Source organism: Photinus pyralis, unplaced genomic scaffold, assembly GCF_008802855.1.
Source record: "Photinus pyralis isolate 1611_PpyrPB1 unplaced genomic scaffold, Ppyr1.3 Ppyr1.4_LG10, whole genome shotgun sequence".
Classification (NCBI taxonomy): domain Eukaryota; kingdom Metazoa; phylum Arthropoda; class Insecta; order Coleoptera; family Lampyridae; genus Photinus; species Photinus pyralis.
In genome coordinates, this window is record NW_022170250.1 from 7,971,179 (window position 1) to 7,989,023 (window position 17,845).

The 17,845-nt window shown below is 42.0% G+C and overlaps 1 non-coding gene across 1 annotated transcript; it reads left to right on the top strand.

Moving 5' to 3' along the window:
- Positions 1-1,769: 1,769 nt before the first annotated feature.
- On the top strand, positions 1,770-1,841 carry Trnad-guc. The gene has a single exon. It is a non-coding gene; the product is annotated as a tRNA-Asp (tRNA).
- The last annotated feature ends 16,004 nt before the right edge of the window (positions 1,842-17,845 follow it).

Consider the following 17,845-nt stretch of genomic DNA (forward strand, 5'->3'; position numbering starts at 1 on the left):
ATCGAATGTATACAAAATTTTTTATATGAGAGTTGCTTATTTCCCATAGCAGCTTTCAGTTCTTTTTATTGAGAAAAAAAAATGAATAACGAAAAACAATTGAATTTTTTTTAAATTGCAGTGCACCTTTTCATTACCTATATATATATATATATATATATATATATATATATATATATATATATATATATATATATATATATATATATATATATATTTGTTTAGCCAGTACCATACACAATACAATTATTCCAATTACATGGCACTGGGATGCTGTACTTAAAACTAAAACTACACAGTAATTACGATCTTATATGACTAATTAATTCATTCAAAGAGCCGTGAAATATATCGATGTCTCTCTCACGGCACTTCTTATTTAAAGCCAACGGGCTCCTCGATAGTGGCGATGACGGAGTGGTCACTAAAAAGATGATGTCGTTTTTCCTTAATTTAACATGTGGCACTTTGAGTTTAATTTCCTGAAGCAATTCTGGGGCATTTAGGTGATTATTCAGTATCTTGTACACAAAGGTAGCACAGGTCACTTCGCGTCGGATTTGTAAACTTGATATTTTAATACCGTGCACACTGTTTAAAAATTTTAGTTGGTTGGAGTAAGAGATAAAATGTCGAAAATTTTGAGTCGACCTAAAATACACTATTCGCACTAATTTTTTTTTAACTTTCTCTATCATGTCTGCGTGCTTATAAGTTTGGGGTGTCCAAATACATGCCGCATAATCGAGTTTGAATCTGATGATATGATTATATGATATAGAGATTTTCTTCTCTTTGCAATGATATAATATATTAGTACCCTTACACAAAAACATTTTTCAAACAAATTTATTATAATTAGATCCCAGATACCCTACATCAAAATAAAATCAATGAACGTGTAGGTTTCTTATTAAACCTTGAAGACAAAAGCCGTGAAATGGTTTCCATCGCAACGAATGTTCAAAGTATCCTATCAAAAAAAGCTTGAAATAAAAATTAATTTCTTCTACACGGGTGTTAACGTGTTACGCCATATGAAAAGAGAAAAAAATCTGTATCAAATGAGCCTATAATGAAACTGTGCATTGCTATTTGAAAAAATTCAATTGTTTTTCATTATTCATTTGTTTTCTGAAATACAAACAATCGAATTCTGCCTTATTATGGGAATTTCGTATAGAAAAATTTTGTATACAGTCGATATTTACCGAGATATATATCTACTATACTCGATACATAATGGGCACCCTGTATTTTATTTTTTTTAGATTTTTAAGTGTGCGGGGTCTCAAGTCAATGCTTTCTTTTATATCTCTTATACTTTCGAATTCGATGATATAAGACATTCAAAGGAAATGACCATTTTTAGTTTTTTTGAGTTTACGTCGATTTTGAATCTCCACAAGGAAATTTTAAATAAGCATTTATAAAAACTTCAAAACATTGTCCATTTAACTAATTCTCTATCTTTAATAATAAGAAAGTTACCCATGCAATCCCACCCGATCTGGGACACACTGTATATAACAGTACCTATATTATAATTATATTATGGTATATTCATCTCTTCATCATGCGCAGTTAATGAATTATGCAATAATTATGATTGTGAATAAATATTTATTTATGCGCAATGGAAGGATACCATTTTAAAATATTTAATTGTATGATTATTTATAAAGTATCGCCACTTGCTAATAACAATTGAGTAATTAATCCTTCACTCGATGCTAATAGCTCATATAGTTGAAAATAAAAGTAATAAGTCCTCGGTAGTATAGTGGTCAGTATCCCCGCCTGTCACGCGGGAGACCGGGGTTCGATTCCCCGCCGGGGAGACTTTTATTTACTACTATTTCTTGCTGAGATTGTACTATAAACATGGCGTCATCAGTTTTATTGACTGCGAAACTAATTAGCGCAACTGATAACGAAAGATACGCAGGTTTTGAACGCTCCTTAATAACTGCTTCCTGCGAGTCATGAATTTTGTGGTCTTGAAAATCCATTTGCCAGTAATCACGTCTCGTTCTTACTCGGCAAAAGATTTCCTCTTGCATAGCCAGCTGCCGCCATTTTGGCCAATCGCGTCCATTCTGTATCTCAGACAAATTTTGAACGAATACTTTAGTAAGATTGCTGATCTTAGAGGCTACTTGTTCTTCTACCAAAGTTCGTGTGGCGAAATCCCTGATTCTGGAGACGGTCCTGTTCGGTCAATCGCCCACGCAGCTGTCATTACAGCCTCAGCCCAAAATTTCTGTATGAGTATGGCAGAGATATTCGGTGGCACAAACCGAGAACAAATTTTTTCCCACTTCCGGAATAAACCGCACATCTCAAGATACCTCTTTTCAGTCATACCATTGACAGTCATTTCAATCAACCAAGGCCTTTATTGATTGGACATTTGTGACTTACCTACTTTTCTGGGAAAAACACCTTGAGAGGTTCCATCCTGTATATACAACTTACGACGATGCATACATTTTTGAGAGTTGGCAACCATGCAATTTCTAGGTGGGAAAAAGCTGCCTGCGCCATCTAAAAAGCACGAACGGGGGTTACGTTTGGCATGTTGTCTTGAATGGCGGTCGTGAACGCGTCGCTCCATAAATGTTTGTTGTTATTTTGTCTTTTATTTTTTGTTATTTTGCATTTTATACTTTTTGTATGTTTCAGTCTTTGTTTTTGAAATTTACTTGGTTTAACCGCAATGCAGAATCACATATTTGATACCGTTATGCTAGTGTTTGTAATTGTTCGCGTTTTTGGTGTAATGCTTGCTTAATTTATGTTTATTGATGTTGATTACTTGGTCTTGTCCCTGAAGTAACATTCATATTAGTTTTGATCATTTTATTTTAATATGTGAAAGCAGTCGCGGGGGTGGTAAAAACTGTAGTCAACTTTGAGTTACGACACCTAATTCCGTGATTGTCTTCGACATTCAACTGTAGGCTCGAAACCCCGAAACCAGGGGCGGGTTATCTATCTTGCAGGAGCAGGATTACGCTAATCAAAGCTCTTCAGTTTAGAATCTATGTTCGATAAATGAGTTACGTTTCGTAATTTCCACATATCTTGTTTTTAGTTAAATTTGCCTACAAGGCCATGTAATTTTCCATCTTACTTTTAACAGAAGGACTTTATTGCACCAAAGATGAGTCACATCCTGTGTATTTCACCCTTTCTTAGAATCTTGGTAGGTACCTGCTTACTTGACCCATTATTCCCAAAACTTGTTTTTAACTTTTATGCTACCTCTTGAAGTTTACCTGCTACTTTATGCGATGTTATAATTTTATGTTACGCATTCACATCATTACAAACAATTAATTTTACAACACAATTTGATATTAATTTGACGGCTGGTTTTGTTTATTGGTAAGTTCTTTTTTTGCCAGCATATTTCTATTTTGATTCGGTGAACTACCATTTTCCAAGTTTATTTTTGCAATGTAATTTCGACTTAAATTTCCGAGCTTTCACAATCTTAATAATTATTAAACATTATTAAACAAACTTTTCACAATTTCAGTGTTTTATTTTACGTTCCTTCCCTTCCCTACTGTGCTTCAGGTCATAGCGTTGTTTACAACTAACGTAAGGGGGCCCTGCCTTAGATGATTTATCACGTGGCACTTTTCCAATTTAAGCGGGATCTCGTTTAGTCTGAGAGGCAATAGTCATTCCGGTGGCCATTTTTACACGTTGCCGGGTTGACTTAATTTCCGTGTTCTTGTAGTGTGAAGTAAGCGTAGAATCTGGGGGTTAAGTACACTACAGCTGTATCTGTTACTTTCTGATTCGTGGCGCGCTGCAGTTCTTGTGCGTTAGCTATACGAAGGGGGGGGGGGGATCTCTTACCTATTTTATGTTTGTGTGTGTGAGTGGTTCATTATGTCTCCGTGGAGGAGGTAACTAATACAGATCGACCGTTCGCTGTATCTGTTGCCTACTCGTCTCGTGCGGATTGCAATTCTTAGCATCTTAGCAATGTGAGATATTTAGGGGCCCTCTCATTAACATTTTATCTATTTAAAATATATTCTGCTTGAGCGATAATCGATTTTCACATGAATACTTGCTATTGACATTCTGACATGTACTTTTCGTGTTGAATTAAATTATGTTAACTGAAGGCTGTAGTAGAGCCACACCATTTACATGTTTTCCTATGTACATTACATTACTATACGAGTTATGTTATCTCAATTAATCATACAGGTATTATGATGTGTTTTTGTACTGAATTGATTTACCAGGTTTTCCACTGCATTTATGACATCTCATGTGTTTTGTTTTTATGAACTTGTTTAATTGCATTTGATTTGATTGTCTGATTTTTATCATACAATTTGAGGTGTTTTATTTATGTGTATGTTCTCTTGCATTTTATTGCTGTAGGTGATTTATTTCATGTATTTCTGTGATCTAATGCCTGGGTTTTTGTCCCGTAGAAGGTTTCCCTGGCATGATCTTGTTGTGTGCGTAATATATTTATTTGTTCTTGTCATTTCTTACGCACAACACTTCTGTCTTTTATTTAATTCCCTTCCCGATTATGTTTCACGTCCCAACACATATAAGAACCGATTACACAACGTAGGAGTTCATTCGTGCCACCCATATCGAGCCGACTGCCATCCAAATTCAAAAGTGCCGCGAAACGTCCATCGTTTCGACTTGAAACGTAGGTGGCTCTGCTCGTAGTTTTTTCCCAGAGTTGCCAACGGTAAGCATAGGGTAAGTCAACGTTTACAGTGCCGTTACAATAGAAAAAAACAATACACATGCTATGTCTACTTCTTAATGAATTAATAGCGCTGTATATTGTAGAACAGTATTTGTGATTATCGTTCGTATCAGAAAAAACACAAACATTTGTAACAGTATTTCTGTACAGCTTATTTAAACTTTTATTTTTACGTGATTCAAGTGTCCAGTCTAAGTGTAATCATGACTCCCAAGTATGAATGATGTGACTGAATGGGAATGCATTTAAAGGAGAATTGTTTATTTTAAGTTATTGTAGCTGAATGTGCATTTCAAAGATAGCCGCTATGACGCAGAAGGAGAATTAAATATAAGTAAATATCGCGACGTAAATAGAATTGCATTCATCGTATGTAAATAGGTAAATTAGGGTACAAACCTGCATAGAAATAGCGAGTATTAACGCTAAGGTCAAAGTCCGAGTCATTGTAACTAATTAGTTGAGAGCTAGTAGAGCGATTCAAATCCGTCTATTCTCTACCGCTGCCAAAGTGTCAAAAGCTTAAGGACGGCATACGAATCATAATATTGAACAATTTATAAAATTAGGCAACCAACATTACTAATGGTTCAGCTATTTCATACGTGAGGTCGCAGCGTGTTGTAATGTACCTTTTATTCTGTATTTTGCCTTGACGCAATAAAACACTCACAGTCTATACAGTTTTGTGTTCGTCTTTTGTATACGAATAGATTGTGACGCACATCAACGAATCCCGCATTCCATTCCAAAAATAAACCACTTCTTACACTGTTGCATTGTTTCTGCTTGTTGTGAGTTATAAATCGGTGGACTTGTTTGTATTGTTTTCGCTATTTACAGTATTGTTATTTTTTATTAAATTAATCGTGTTTTACATTTTTCGCGAGTGCAAGGTGAATAACTTTTGAAGATTTACGAGTGTTTTCGTTTATTTGTGACTGAAAACTATTTTTGAATTATCACACTAGACTATTACAATAATTAGGTAGGTAAGTCATATATGTATTAGGTTCCACATCGTTAATTATGTTTGTACAGTTTTACACAATGGGAAGAACTAAGAAGTATTTGGGCACAAGCACTTCAAGAAATCCAAAAACAAACACACGTGCTAAGAGAGCGAAGGAAGCTTGGGTTGAACGAAGGAAAAAAGCAACAGAGTCTATTGGTAGTAAAGTAGCTCGTGAGTAGTTATGCTATAACTAATTTTTCTGTTGGTTAGAGCCAATTGCTGAGTGTTCCCATATATTATACACTGTTGAAGATAGGGACGAACCTCAAACAGCTACGGAACGTGTGATTTCAGATGTGGTGATGGATACTATGGGTAAGCAAAATTAAATGTTGAAAATTACTTCTTTGAGAGTGTGATTTATTGTCATAATAACAAAAATGTATCAGTCAATTTGCATAATTGTGGGAGGGGGTGAACAGTTTGCCTTTGCAAGTCTCATGAATGCTCATTCTTTGGGGTTGGCAGCCGCCCTTATTCAATTTTGTATTTTTGTTTGGGCAAAATTGAAGCAGGCCAACTTTTTTGTCTTTTGAAGAAAGGCAGGTAGGACTAAGCAGAGTTTGTTTTTATTATAGATACAACAGCCCGCAATGACAGCCAGAGTGATACATCCGACCTCACATTACTACCTTCGACTTCCACGGGTAAAGGATACGAGGGTACCGAATCATCTATTACGAGACCAGAATTGTGAGTAATAAAGTACTATGGTAAATTAAAATTAAATTGTTTTTTTAGATCACGTAAGGTATATCCAGGAGCAAAAAAGCCTACAGCAAGTGCTGCTGCATCCCGAAGTGAATTTGGCATTATGAGTTCTATGGAATATGAAAGGTATATTGGGTAATTTTAAAGGATAGTTTATTTTGAATTTTGTTTGAAGCATTATGTCTCATCAATTGACGGTGGAATCTGAAAATCCGCCACCTGAAGCAATAACGGGAAACCGAATTGTGGAAGTTGGGTATTTTGCACAGCAAATTATTAATGCACAATACGAACATATGAAAATCTGTACATTTGGAAAATTGCATTTGTATAATGAATACAATAGGGGAATGGGATTGGTGTCCTGTATAATCTTAAAGTGTGCATCATGTGATCGTGAATTTAAAATATTCACTGAAAATCCTAATAAACAAAGTTCCTCATTGATTGATCAATCAACAATGAATATAGGGTCTGTGTGGGGAACTATAGCTTCTGGAGGATCATACTCACATATGTGCGAATATCTTAGCGCATTAGATATTCCTGTAATGCATGGTTCTCTGTTTTATCAACTTGAGGACCAGTTAGGAGAAGTAAGTTGATTTGATTGTATCTTTTATAAAAATTAAATATCTACTTGTAGATCTGGAAAGAATCATTGTGGAAATCCATGAAGGCAGCTGGTCTGAAAGAAAAAGAAAATGCAATTGCCAATGGAAATTTATGTAATGACGGCATTCCATGGATAACTGTTTATTTGGATGGCTCCTGGAGTAAGCGGTCATATGGTCATAACTACAATGCACTTTCTGGCATGGTAAGTTGTGTGTGTAAACTTAATTTTGATTAATTTCAAGCACGTATGTGTTACAGGTTGCAATCATTGGCAAGTATACAAAAAAAATCCTCTATTTGGGTGTACGCAATCGATACTGCTCAGTTTGTGCACGAGGAGAAAACGAAAGTGCAGATATCAAGATGCACCATTGTTTTAAAAACTGGAACAAATCTGCTCCAGCTATGGAAGCTGATATGGTGGTGGAGGGATTTTGCCAAAGTGAAAATACGCATGGCGTGCGCTACGGTAAATTTATTGCTGATGGTGATTCTAGCACATTCGCTAAAATTAAAACAAATGTGCCATATGGTAGCACTGTTAAAAAAGTAGAGTGCACAAACCACGCCTTAAAAAATTATGGAAAGCATCTCCATAAAATAAAAAGTGATACCAAAATTAATTTAAGTGGAAGAAGATTATTGACAGTGGAGAAAATTAAGCTTTTAACAAAGCGGGCTAAAGCAAGCATTTATGAGCATGCAAACGCTGAGATGTCTGTGTCTTTTTTGAGAAAAGACTTAGAAATTGGATTTCTGCATGTCTTTGGCGATCATAGTAATTGCAGGGTAAATATATGTAACACTGTAGGCGACGTTTCGAACAATGCAGTTCCACAGTTAAAAGCGACTTCAATGTATGATCATATCAATGGTAAGTAAACTGAGTTTGTGTAAAAATGTATGTGTTTATTGAACATTTATACTTACAGGAGCTTTGGAACTGCTTATAAGAAAAGCTAATTTGCTCATTGAAAATGAAAATAATAATGCAGCAGAATGTTTAATGAATATTGTCTCTCGTTTTAATATGGGGAAGAGAGTTAATTTGGTGCAACGTGGATCATACGAAAGACGAGTTTATCTGGCAGCTTTGCGGTACAACAAAGCGTTTGAATGGCCTATTAGCCCTTGGAAGAATGTGACAGGTGCCACAATTGGTGAAAATTATCAACAGTTCATCAAAACTAATATGGCGATAAAAGATAGCAAAGTACGGAGGAGATTGGTCCAGAAAAAAGTTAGTCTCAAAAGGAAGAACATTGTGAAACCTGTCACAAAGATAGATACAACTGCTTATGGTCCATCAGCAGAACAACCAGAAGAAGAAGAGCAAAATATCGAAGAAGAATGTCAACGATTAATTCAACACTTGCATGTAAATTTTAAAAATAATGTATTTAGAAATAGAGTCTACTTTTTGTGTGCCATAGGTGGAGGAGAATGAAATCCCTGCTATTGCTGAGGCAACAATGGGACAATTTTTTAATGATGTGTACATAAAGTTCAAAGAACGGCGCCTTACTGCATCAAACTTCGGCAGAGTAGTTAAACGAAGGCCGTACACTCCTTGCCACGGAATTGTCAAACAATGCCTGGGGAAAAATATTTTTAGCACGGAAGCTACAGAGTATGGCATTTCCAAAGAATCGGTGGCAATAAAGGCATTTGAAAAGAAGCAGAGTGTGACTGTAACAAACACTGGATTGTGGATACATAAAGATTATGGATTTTTAGGAGCATCACCAGATGGTATGTTTTTAAATTGCTAATTTTTTAATCAACTTTTTTGCACTAGGTCTTGTTGGTACAGACGCCATCGTGGAAGTGAAATGTCTGTACTCTTGTTCAAAATTGGAGGAAACTGATTTGGAAAAAATATTACTTTTAAAAAAAAACACCTGTTTGCAACTAAAGGATGGCAAAATATCTTTAAACAGAAGACATTCTTATTACTATCAAGTACAAGGCACCTTGAACATTACCAAGAGGAGCAAATGTTATTTTGTTGTTTATATTAACGATGCAGTTCCACTCTACATAGAGGAGATTGAAATAGACATTCATTTTTGGGAACATGAAATGGTGCCAATATTATTAACTTTTTACAAAATGTGTATTGCCCCAGAAATTATAAGAAACAATATCGGGAAGGGAAAAAAGTGTGTTGATCCACAATACATAATAGATGCGATAAAAAACCGTGAAGCACAGTTGATGGAAGCGTGTAAGAAGAAGCGGAAAACCAAAGCAGAAAACCTCGCAGAAAACTAATTACACATGGCTCATATCTAGCTTGCTGAACATAGGCCCTTAATTGGATTCCCTATGTCGGTTTCAGCTACAATCCTCCACTGCCTGTACAGGAAATCTCCAAGACATAGACTTTATTCCGGAATCATACCTAGCTGGCTGAACGTGTAGGCCCTTAATTGGATTCCCTATGTCAGTTTCAGCTACAATCCTCCACTGCCTGTACAGGAAATCTCCAAGATATAAACTTTATTCCGGAATCACAGCTAGCTGGCTGAACGTGTAGGCCCTTGATTGGATTATCTACGTCAGTTTCCGCTAAACTCGTGAACTGCCTATATACAGAAAATCTCTTAAAAGTAAGTTTTGTTCCGGAATCATATCTAGCTTGCTGAACATAGGTCCTTAATTGGATTCCCTATGTCGGTTTCAGCTACAATCCTCCACTGCCTGTACAGGAAATCTCCAAGACATAAACTTTATTCCGGAATCATACCTAGCTGGCTGAACGTGTAGGCCCTTAATTGGATTCCCTATGTCCGTTTCAGCTACAATCCTCCACTGCCTGTACAGGAAATCTCCAAGACATAAACTTTATTCCGGAATCACAGCTAGCTGGCTGAACGTGTAGGCCCTTGATTGGATTCCCTACGTCGGTTTCAGCTAAAATCGTGAACTGCCTATCTACAGAAAATCCCAAAACTAAGTTTTGTTCCGAAATCATGTCTAGGAACTGCCTGTATAAATATCTTAGAAGAAAACTTTATTGTGAATTTATGCCAAAGTAAAGCTAAGCGTGAGCCCTAAATTTGATTCCCTACATGAGCTCAATATGCACATATGCCCAGTGGGACAATAGGGCTGAAATTGTTGTTTGTTACTCACGAGAGCACAGTGATCAAATAACAACATTTGGCGAACACCCACTTAAAAAAAAAGGTAACGAGCCAATGACAGTACCTCTAGGGTGGTTTGGAAATCTTGTTGATATAATAATTTTTCGAAAAACTGTTTATTGTAAACAATTTTTGTTATTATATATCATTATAATCAATATATCATTTGCTGTTGACAATATAATCATTTTTACAATATAAGAAAGGAAGTAGCAAAGCGAAACTACATGCACTCCAAATTAATTATTATACTACCTATACCTACTCGAAAATATTGTCACTAGCAAGTATATTAATAATAATTTTATATTAATTAAAATTGAGCCCACATAACAGTATTGCGTACAATTATTATATTTTGAACCAAATAGTAATAGATCATCCTAGTAGATATTACCATATCTGTCTCATTTTTTTTACAGAGCTGAGAGCAATGTTGCAATGCAGAGATGCGTTCCGACGTACGAGTACATGGCAATCATTAAATGCGACAGTTAAATACTTTCTGTATTACTTAAATCAGTTAAATCTATGTTCAACATTTATGTTTGATGCCTACATTATAATATTAATTGTTTTTATCTTTTCAATAAACATATTTCATAAGTACAAATTCATCATTTTGCCGTAATAACCATTCTTCGCCAATCTCTTCGTATCATTGCTCCTGTGATCTAACGTTCACTGGCACTAGAACAAAGTAATGGCCACCTTAATAAAAAGAAAGACTAATTATTTGTCACAGTAAACAATGTCTAAAAAATACGATAAATTTAATGATAGTGGTATTCACTTGACGATTGGAATGTGAAAAAGACACAACTACCATCCTCGGAGGTTAAAGGTTTACTGAGAACAACATGATATCAAACTTCGTTCCAAAGCAAGTACCATTTTCCGAAACATGAATTGGCTTCGATAATACAATTGTCAAGTGGTTTATTAAACAGGCAAAGTATGGTAGGTACTGTTTCAAAGTTACTTGTTCATTATAATTACAAATCCTATGGTTAGTGATTACAAAAATCACTTCACGTTTTTCATTTTAAGGTTTTAGAACCCTGAAATCTTGATTTGAAGTGTTTATGTATGCCTGCTTAAACGTGGCAACGCCGTTTATGAAACTACCGTTATTAATAGGTCAAGGCATTGTGTTGAATGGGTGAAGGTCGCGCAGTTGGCTACGAACGCGGTATCATTCTTAACAGTGCCATCTAGAAATAAATGGCTAGACTACTGTTGCTTCCCGCCATTTTTTGATACGTAACTGTATAAAAATACGATCTTTGAGAATGACTCCCGGATAAATTAGTGGATTTTGACCGACCAAATTTTCAATATTGACAGAAGAAGAGCAGCTTTAGAGCGACTATACTTTAAAATTCAACAATTGCTTAAAATAAAAAATAAAATGTGTCGTTTTATTTTATTAATATTGTACTACTTATTGTCTTTCTAAAAAAAAAATTATATAGTCGCTCTAGAGTAATGCATGTAGAATTTATATTTTCAAAAACCACCCTAAAAAATGATTGTATACGCCCAGGAGTCATTCTCAAAGTTCGATATAATTTCCCATTGCAATTTGGCAGTGGCGACCTCTATTGGTTCTCATGAATAGTATGCCGTCCTTAAGTCACGGGCGTTCAAACTATTTATACATGTGCGAGTTTGAGCGATAAAGCGAATTGAGGTCAGTGGATACTAAGTGAGAAAGTATAAATACGGGGATTTCAAGCACCAGAAGAGAGTTGCCCGTCGCCGTTTTTCGGAGCAACATCTATGTCAGTCGCGCCCGCAAATTATAAGCGCGAAGATTAATAAAGCGTTAAGTTAAGAGGCGATTTTTATAAGAAAGGCAAGCAAAAGAACCGAGTGAAATAATCTCCATCGAGCCAGCGTAGGAGACGAAAACGTTTCTTCCCAGCGCGCCGAAGAAAATTGGGAATTTACGAAATTACAGAAGGCTGTTACCGGGCGGGGTAACGTAAGTGGCAAACGGAGGTTGAAAACGTATATTACACAATATTTACAAATAATACGGAGGATATAATGTACATATATAAGATCGCTTCTGGCACGTGGGATGGCGCCGGACTTGACTACGGTCAAGCCGGGAAGTGATGGCGTGCGGAGACGGTACTTGAGCCCAAGCGACCAGCCTCAGTCGCTTGTGTAGGGTAAGGTAGGCTTGCCCAGGCACAAGTGAAGTTCCCCTGTCGGTGCGCTGCTTATAAACGATTTCCGATAGAGGCGTCTGGCGACGCGGCCAATAGGGCGCTAGTGGATGGTGGGGTGGAAGTTGCAACCCCTCTCCTAGTCGTCGTAACAGTATCCCCCCCCCTGTAAAGGGGTTGCGACGGCGGGGTGCAGGCGCTGTATCAAACGGCGGTGACGGGGTTGTCGTTGGTTCCGTGGTGGCGTCGGTGAAATGATTCTTGGCGGAAGTTCCGGTACTGGTGCCGGGGTGGGTTGGTTGGGTGCAGGGCGTAGATCGTGTACGTGCACCTTTACCAGTTCGTTTCCTCGCCTTATCCAGTACGCGTTTGTGCCCGCCAGCGCTTCGATGGTGTAGGGACCTGTGTACTTCATGTGAAAGTTCCCGGAGTGTTGGTCCCTGGATCTTTCCATCACTCCGTCGCCTACTTGGTACTGGGTGCGGGCTGGCCCGTAGTTCGCGTACCGGCTGCGGGATCGTGCCTGGTTCCTGTGCACCGTCTGTACGACCTCCTCTCGGGCTTCTCCTGTCGGTGGAGGTGGTCGATCCCTGGCTTTCCACTCTCCTGGCCTGGGTAGGTCGTAGCCTAGCAGCGCGTGGCTCGGCGTGAGTCCAGTAGCGGCGTTTCTCCTCGTACGTAACGTGAACATGACAATGGGTAGTACGGCCGCCCAGGCGCTGGGGCTTTGTCCCACCAGATGAGTGCGGAGGCCCTTTTTGATTTCTTGGTTCCGGCGTTCGACGGGGTTCGCCTGCGGGTGCCATATGGGCGTCGTCCAGTGCATTGCTCCCCACTTCCGAAGTGCCGCGTCCCATGTCACTGATGTGAATTGCGGTCCGTTGTCTGAGATGATCGCTCTCGGGAAACCATAGCGTGCGAATACCTCGTGTTCCAGGATTCTGACCACTGTTGGAGCGACTGCTTCCTTTACTGGAAATGCCTCCACCCACATGCTGAAGAGGTCCGTGATCACGACTATCTGGCGGTAGCCTGTAGGTGTGGCGTCGTAGGGGCCCATCAAGTCTACGGAAACCGCTTCCCAGGGTCGTGTGGGTTTGCGTGGGCGTACGGTGGCGTCCTGGACCGGGCCTCTTTTGACTGCCGCGCAAATCCAACATGCTCGTACATAATTCCGCACCGTGTCTCCCAGTTTCGCCCAGTGGTAATGTGTCATTATGGCCCGTTCCGTTTCTTCGGCTCCTGGGTGTCCAGCTGTGGCTGCGTTGTGGTACGCTTCTAGTACCGCTGGTTGAAGGCTGCAGGGGACTACGAGTAGGTTCCCTTGGGGTGCTTTGCGGTAGAGGTAACCGTTGTCCACCGTGTAATCCCGGTTGAACCTTGCTTGTGCTGGTGTCGCTGGTCCTTCCTGCTGTATCCTGTGCCAGGTGCGTACCAGAACGATGGCGTTTTCGTTTGTCTTTTGGCACTCCTTCACATGGTCCGCCAAATTGGCCACTTCCACTGCCGCGATTACCGGGGTGCTGTTGGTTTGTTTGGACTCGTGTGTGGTCGTAGGTGGCAGCATGCGGTTTACGTCTTCTGCCGTGGCTTCTTCGGCTTCTTCTGCTGATGGGTGGCGGGACAGGTGGTCTGGAAGCTCGTTTTCTTTCCCCGGACAGTGGACCACATCAAATGTAAATTCTTGGAGCCGTAATGCCCAACGAGTTAGCTTGCTCTTTTCGTCTTTTGTGCGATCCAGCCACAGGAGAGCGCGGCTGTCTGTCTTCAACGTAAAACGTCTATCTTCCAGATATGGCCGGTATCGTTTAATGGCCCACACTACTGCCAAGCACTCCTGTTCGTTGATATGGTAGCGTCTCTGCGCGTGGTTAAGTTTGGCACTGGCGTAGCTGATAATTTTTTTCTCTCCGGGGTGGGGTTCTTGAAAGAGTACGGCCGCAATCCCGTTTTCGCTGGCGTCGGTTTGCAGCACGAATGGAGTGGCGAAGTCCGGACGGCTGAGTTGGAGTGGTTTGCTAAGTGCTGCTTTTAACTGGCTAAAGGCGACGTCGGCTGCCGCTGTCCATCGGAAAGGGGTGTTCTTTGTTAGTAAGTTATCCAACGGTGCTTGTAATTCGGCACACCGGGGCACGTACTCTCGTAGCCAGTTGGTCAATCCTAGAAAACTTCTTAGCTTCTTCCTCGAGGTGGGCCGGTCTGCGGTCCGGATTGCTTCGATGTGTTCCTGGCACGGGCGGTTCCCGTTCGCCGTGATGTTGTGGCCCAGGTATTGGATCGTTTGCACCCCGAAGCGACACTTTTCGAGGGACAAGCGGAGTTTGTGGCGTTGCAGTCGTTCCAGCACGAGGTGTAGATGTTTGAGGTGCTCGTCCCAGGAGTCTGAGTAGATTATTATGTCATCCAGGTATACCATGACGAATTTCCGTAAATACCCGGCGAGAACGTCCTGGGTCATTAGCTTCTGGAACGTAGCAGGTGCATTCTTGAGCCCGAACGGCATTACTTTGAATTGATAACTCGCTCCATCAGGGGTTGAAAACGCGGTGAGATGTCGGGATTCCGTCTCTAGCGGCACCTGCCAGTAGCCTGATTTGAGATCCAGGCTGGAAAAAACTTTGGCCGTCCCCAGGTCTCGGAGGGTCTCCTGTATGACTGGCAGGTTGGTGCTCTCGTCTTTTGTGATGGCGTTTAGACGACGGTAGTCGATGCAGAATCTCGGGCGGCCGTCTTTTTTCTGAATTATGACGATGGGCGAGCAATATTCGGACGTGCTGGGCTCGATCACCTGCGCTGCTAACATAGCTTCCACTTCATCCGCGATGACCTTCTTTTTGTTTGGCGAATGTCGATATGGCGGAAGTCGGAAGGGCGTTGTTTTGGTGACTCGGATGCGATGTGTGGTGGATGCTGTTGTTGTGGGCGTTGCAGGATCGGCCAGTGTGCTACCGAAAGTTTCCAGCAGTGTGGCCAGGCGTCGATCGAGTGGTGGTTGGAACCCGTGCTTGACTCCGGCGAAGTTTATGGAGTCGCTCGTTGTTGGGCCGCGGTTCGGAGCTTGGTCCCAGTGTGTTGTCTGCCTTGTATGGGTTCCCCAGTGGATGCACGCTCTCTCGTAATCCAGCACCGCTCGATGTTCTTGGAGCCACTTCTGTCCCAAGATCATGGGCACGACAAGGTTTGGTGTCACCAGGAAGTCGTCCGATTCTTGCTTGTCGTTGAGCGTGTACTCGACTCTGGATGTGCCGATGACTTCCAGCTGATGGCGGGGGTTCGCTAGGCCGGCTGTTTGGTGGTTGCTATGGTGGATTTTCCACGCGAGCTCCTTCTGGATGAAGTTATGGGATGATCCGGAGTCGAGGAGAGCTCTTACGCTTTTTCCGCGTACCTTGACTGCCAGCGTTGGTAGGTTGGGTCGGGTCGCAGTCTGGATTAGGTGGACGGCCGGGCATTGTTCCCGACCGCTGCCCCGTTTCCCTGGTCTCGGCGGCGGGTCAGTACTGGGCAGTCTCGGTGGAAGTGATATTCCGGGCAGTGGTGGCACTTTGGTGTGTTGGGAGGTCTGTCGGCGGGGGTTGGTGGCGATGGTCTGGGTTGATTGTTTCGAGGTAGCGCTTTGTTGCAGTTTTCGATTTCCTCGGCGTGACGCACCAAGTCGAGGAGTGAAGTGGGTGTTGTGGTTAAAAAGGCTACTCTAATGCGTGGGTGCAGCAGGTCTCTCAGTAGCTCGAGGTGCTCGCCGATCGGGATCTTCAGCCGTTTTGCTAGCTGTGCCTTCCTCTGGAGGAATTGCTGCGGCGACTCTGCTCCTTGTTCTCGGCCGAAGAATTCTGATTGCATCTTCCCGCGAATCTTGCTGCTGTCGTATTTTTCGCGGGTGTAGTTCTTTAGGTCGTTGTATGTCGGTGAAAATGCCTCGTAACTGTTCCACCATTTCGCAGCCTCCCCTTTTAGTTGTGCTGCTGCTGTTTTTAACTTTTCCGCCGGGTCGGTGGTTTGGATTGTCTGCTCGAGCGTGCTGAAGAAGACTGTTGGGTCCTCCAGGTGGTCGCCGCTGAAGGTCGGTAGGTCCGGTGATGCGGTTTTCTGTGCGTTCTGGAGGGCGTCGGTCAGCGCCTTTAGCATGTCGAGGGTGTGTTGAGAGTGTTGGGCGCCACTGGACGGGGTTGCCGGGTCCAGACCGGGGTTGATTGCCGGGGTCATCTCCGTTGTTTGAGTGTCGATACCTTCGTCGGCGCCGGAGTTGGACGTCGGGGTGTTCCTGCTCCTCGTATTCATGGTGTTGCGCGTCGGCTGTCGCGGGAGCGTGGGCGTAGATCCTCAGAGCGCGATGCTGCTGGTTGACTCACACGTATGGGCGCCAATTGTTACCGGGCGGGGTAACGTAAGTGGCAAACGGAGGTTGAAAACGTATATTACACAATATTTACAAATAATACAGAGGCTATATGTACATATATAAGATCGCTTCTGGCACGTGGGATGGCGCCGGACTTGACTACGGTCAAGCCGGGAAGTGATGGCGTGCGGAGACGGTACTTGAGCCCAAGCGACCAGCCTCAGTCGCTTGTATAGGGTAAGGTAGGCTTGCCCAGGCACAAGTGAAGTTCCCCTTCGTTTGGTGAGCTGGATGGCCGCAGGCCATCCATATTTCAGCAGCCCTAGCTGTTTAGCTTTTACTGCTTGCTGCGGTTAGTTGTTCATGTCGTCTTGTTTGTTGTTTCTGAGGGTGTGCGTGTTGCTCTTGGAGCGATGTCCTATTTCCATCTCTGTTCCACCAGTGAGGATTGTTGGGCAAGGGTTCCAACGGGCTGCGTCACCTCTTGCTGACGCGGTTGGTGGGAACTAGAGTGGTTGAGGATTATTCGTTTTTCTGCAGCACCCTCCTTGGCCGCTTCTTCTTTTGCTCCTGTGTACCAGCCACAGGAGCGATGTCTCTGATGTGCTGGAGGTCGGAGTTGTCCATTCGTTGGTATACTCTTTCGGCCAGCGATCGAGTGTGTTCGGCGAGGGTGTCCATTTGCAGGTCCTGCCTGATGGTGGTGTTCGAAACAAAGTAGGGGGCTCTGGTAATCGCGCGCAGCGCGGTGGATTGTACCGCTTCCAGTGCGGTAGAGTTGGTCTTCGAGACATACGCTTTCCAGCCTGCAGAGGCGTATGTCAGCACGGGGCGAACGTAGCTCTTGACCAGGTGTACCTTCGTTGTTGGCGCCAGCGCTGGTGATGATAGTAGGGGGTACAACCTGGATCTTGCCCTCCGTCCTTTGGCGATCGTGTCTGCTGCGTGTTGCGTGAAATTTAGTCGCCGGTCGATTAGGACTCCGAGGTACCGGATGGTGCCCGCCCATTCCAGTCTCTCTCCGTTCATCCTTAGCTTCGTGAACTCGGTCGTTCGGCGACCGGTAAACATTAT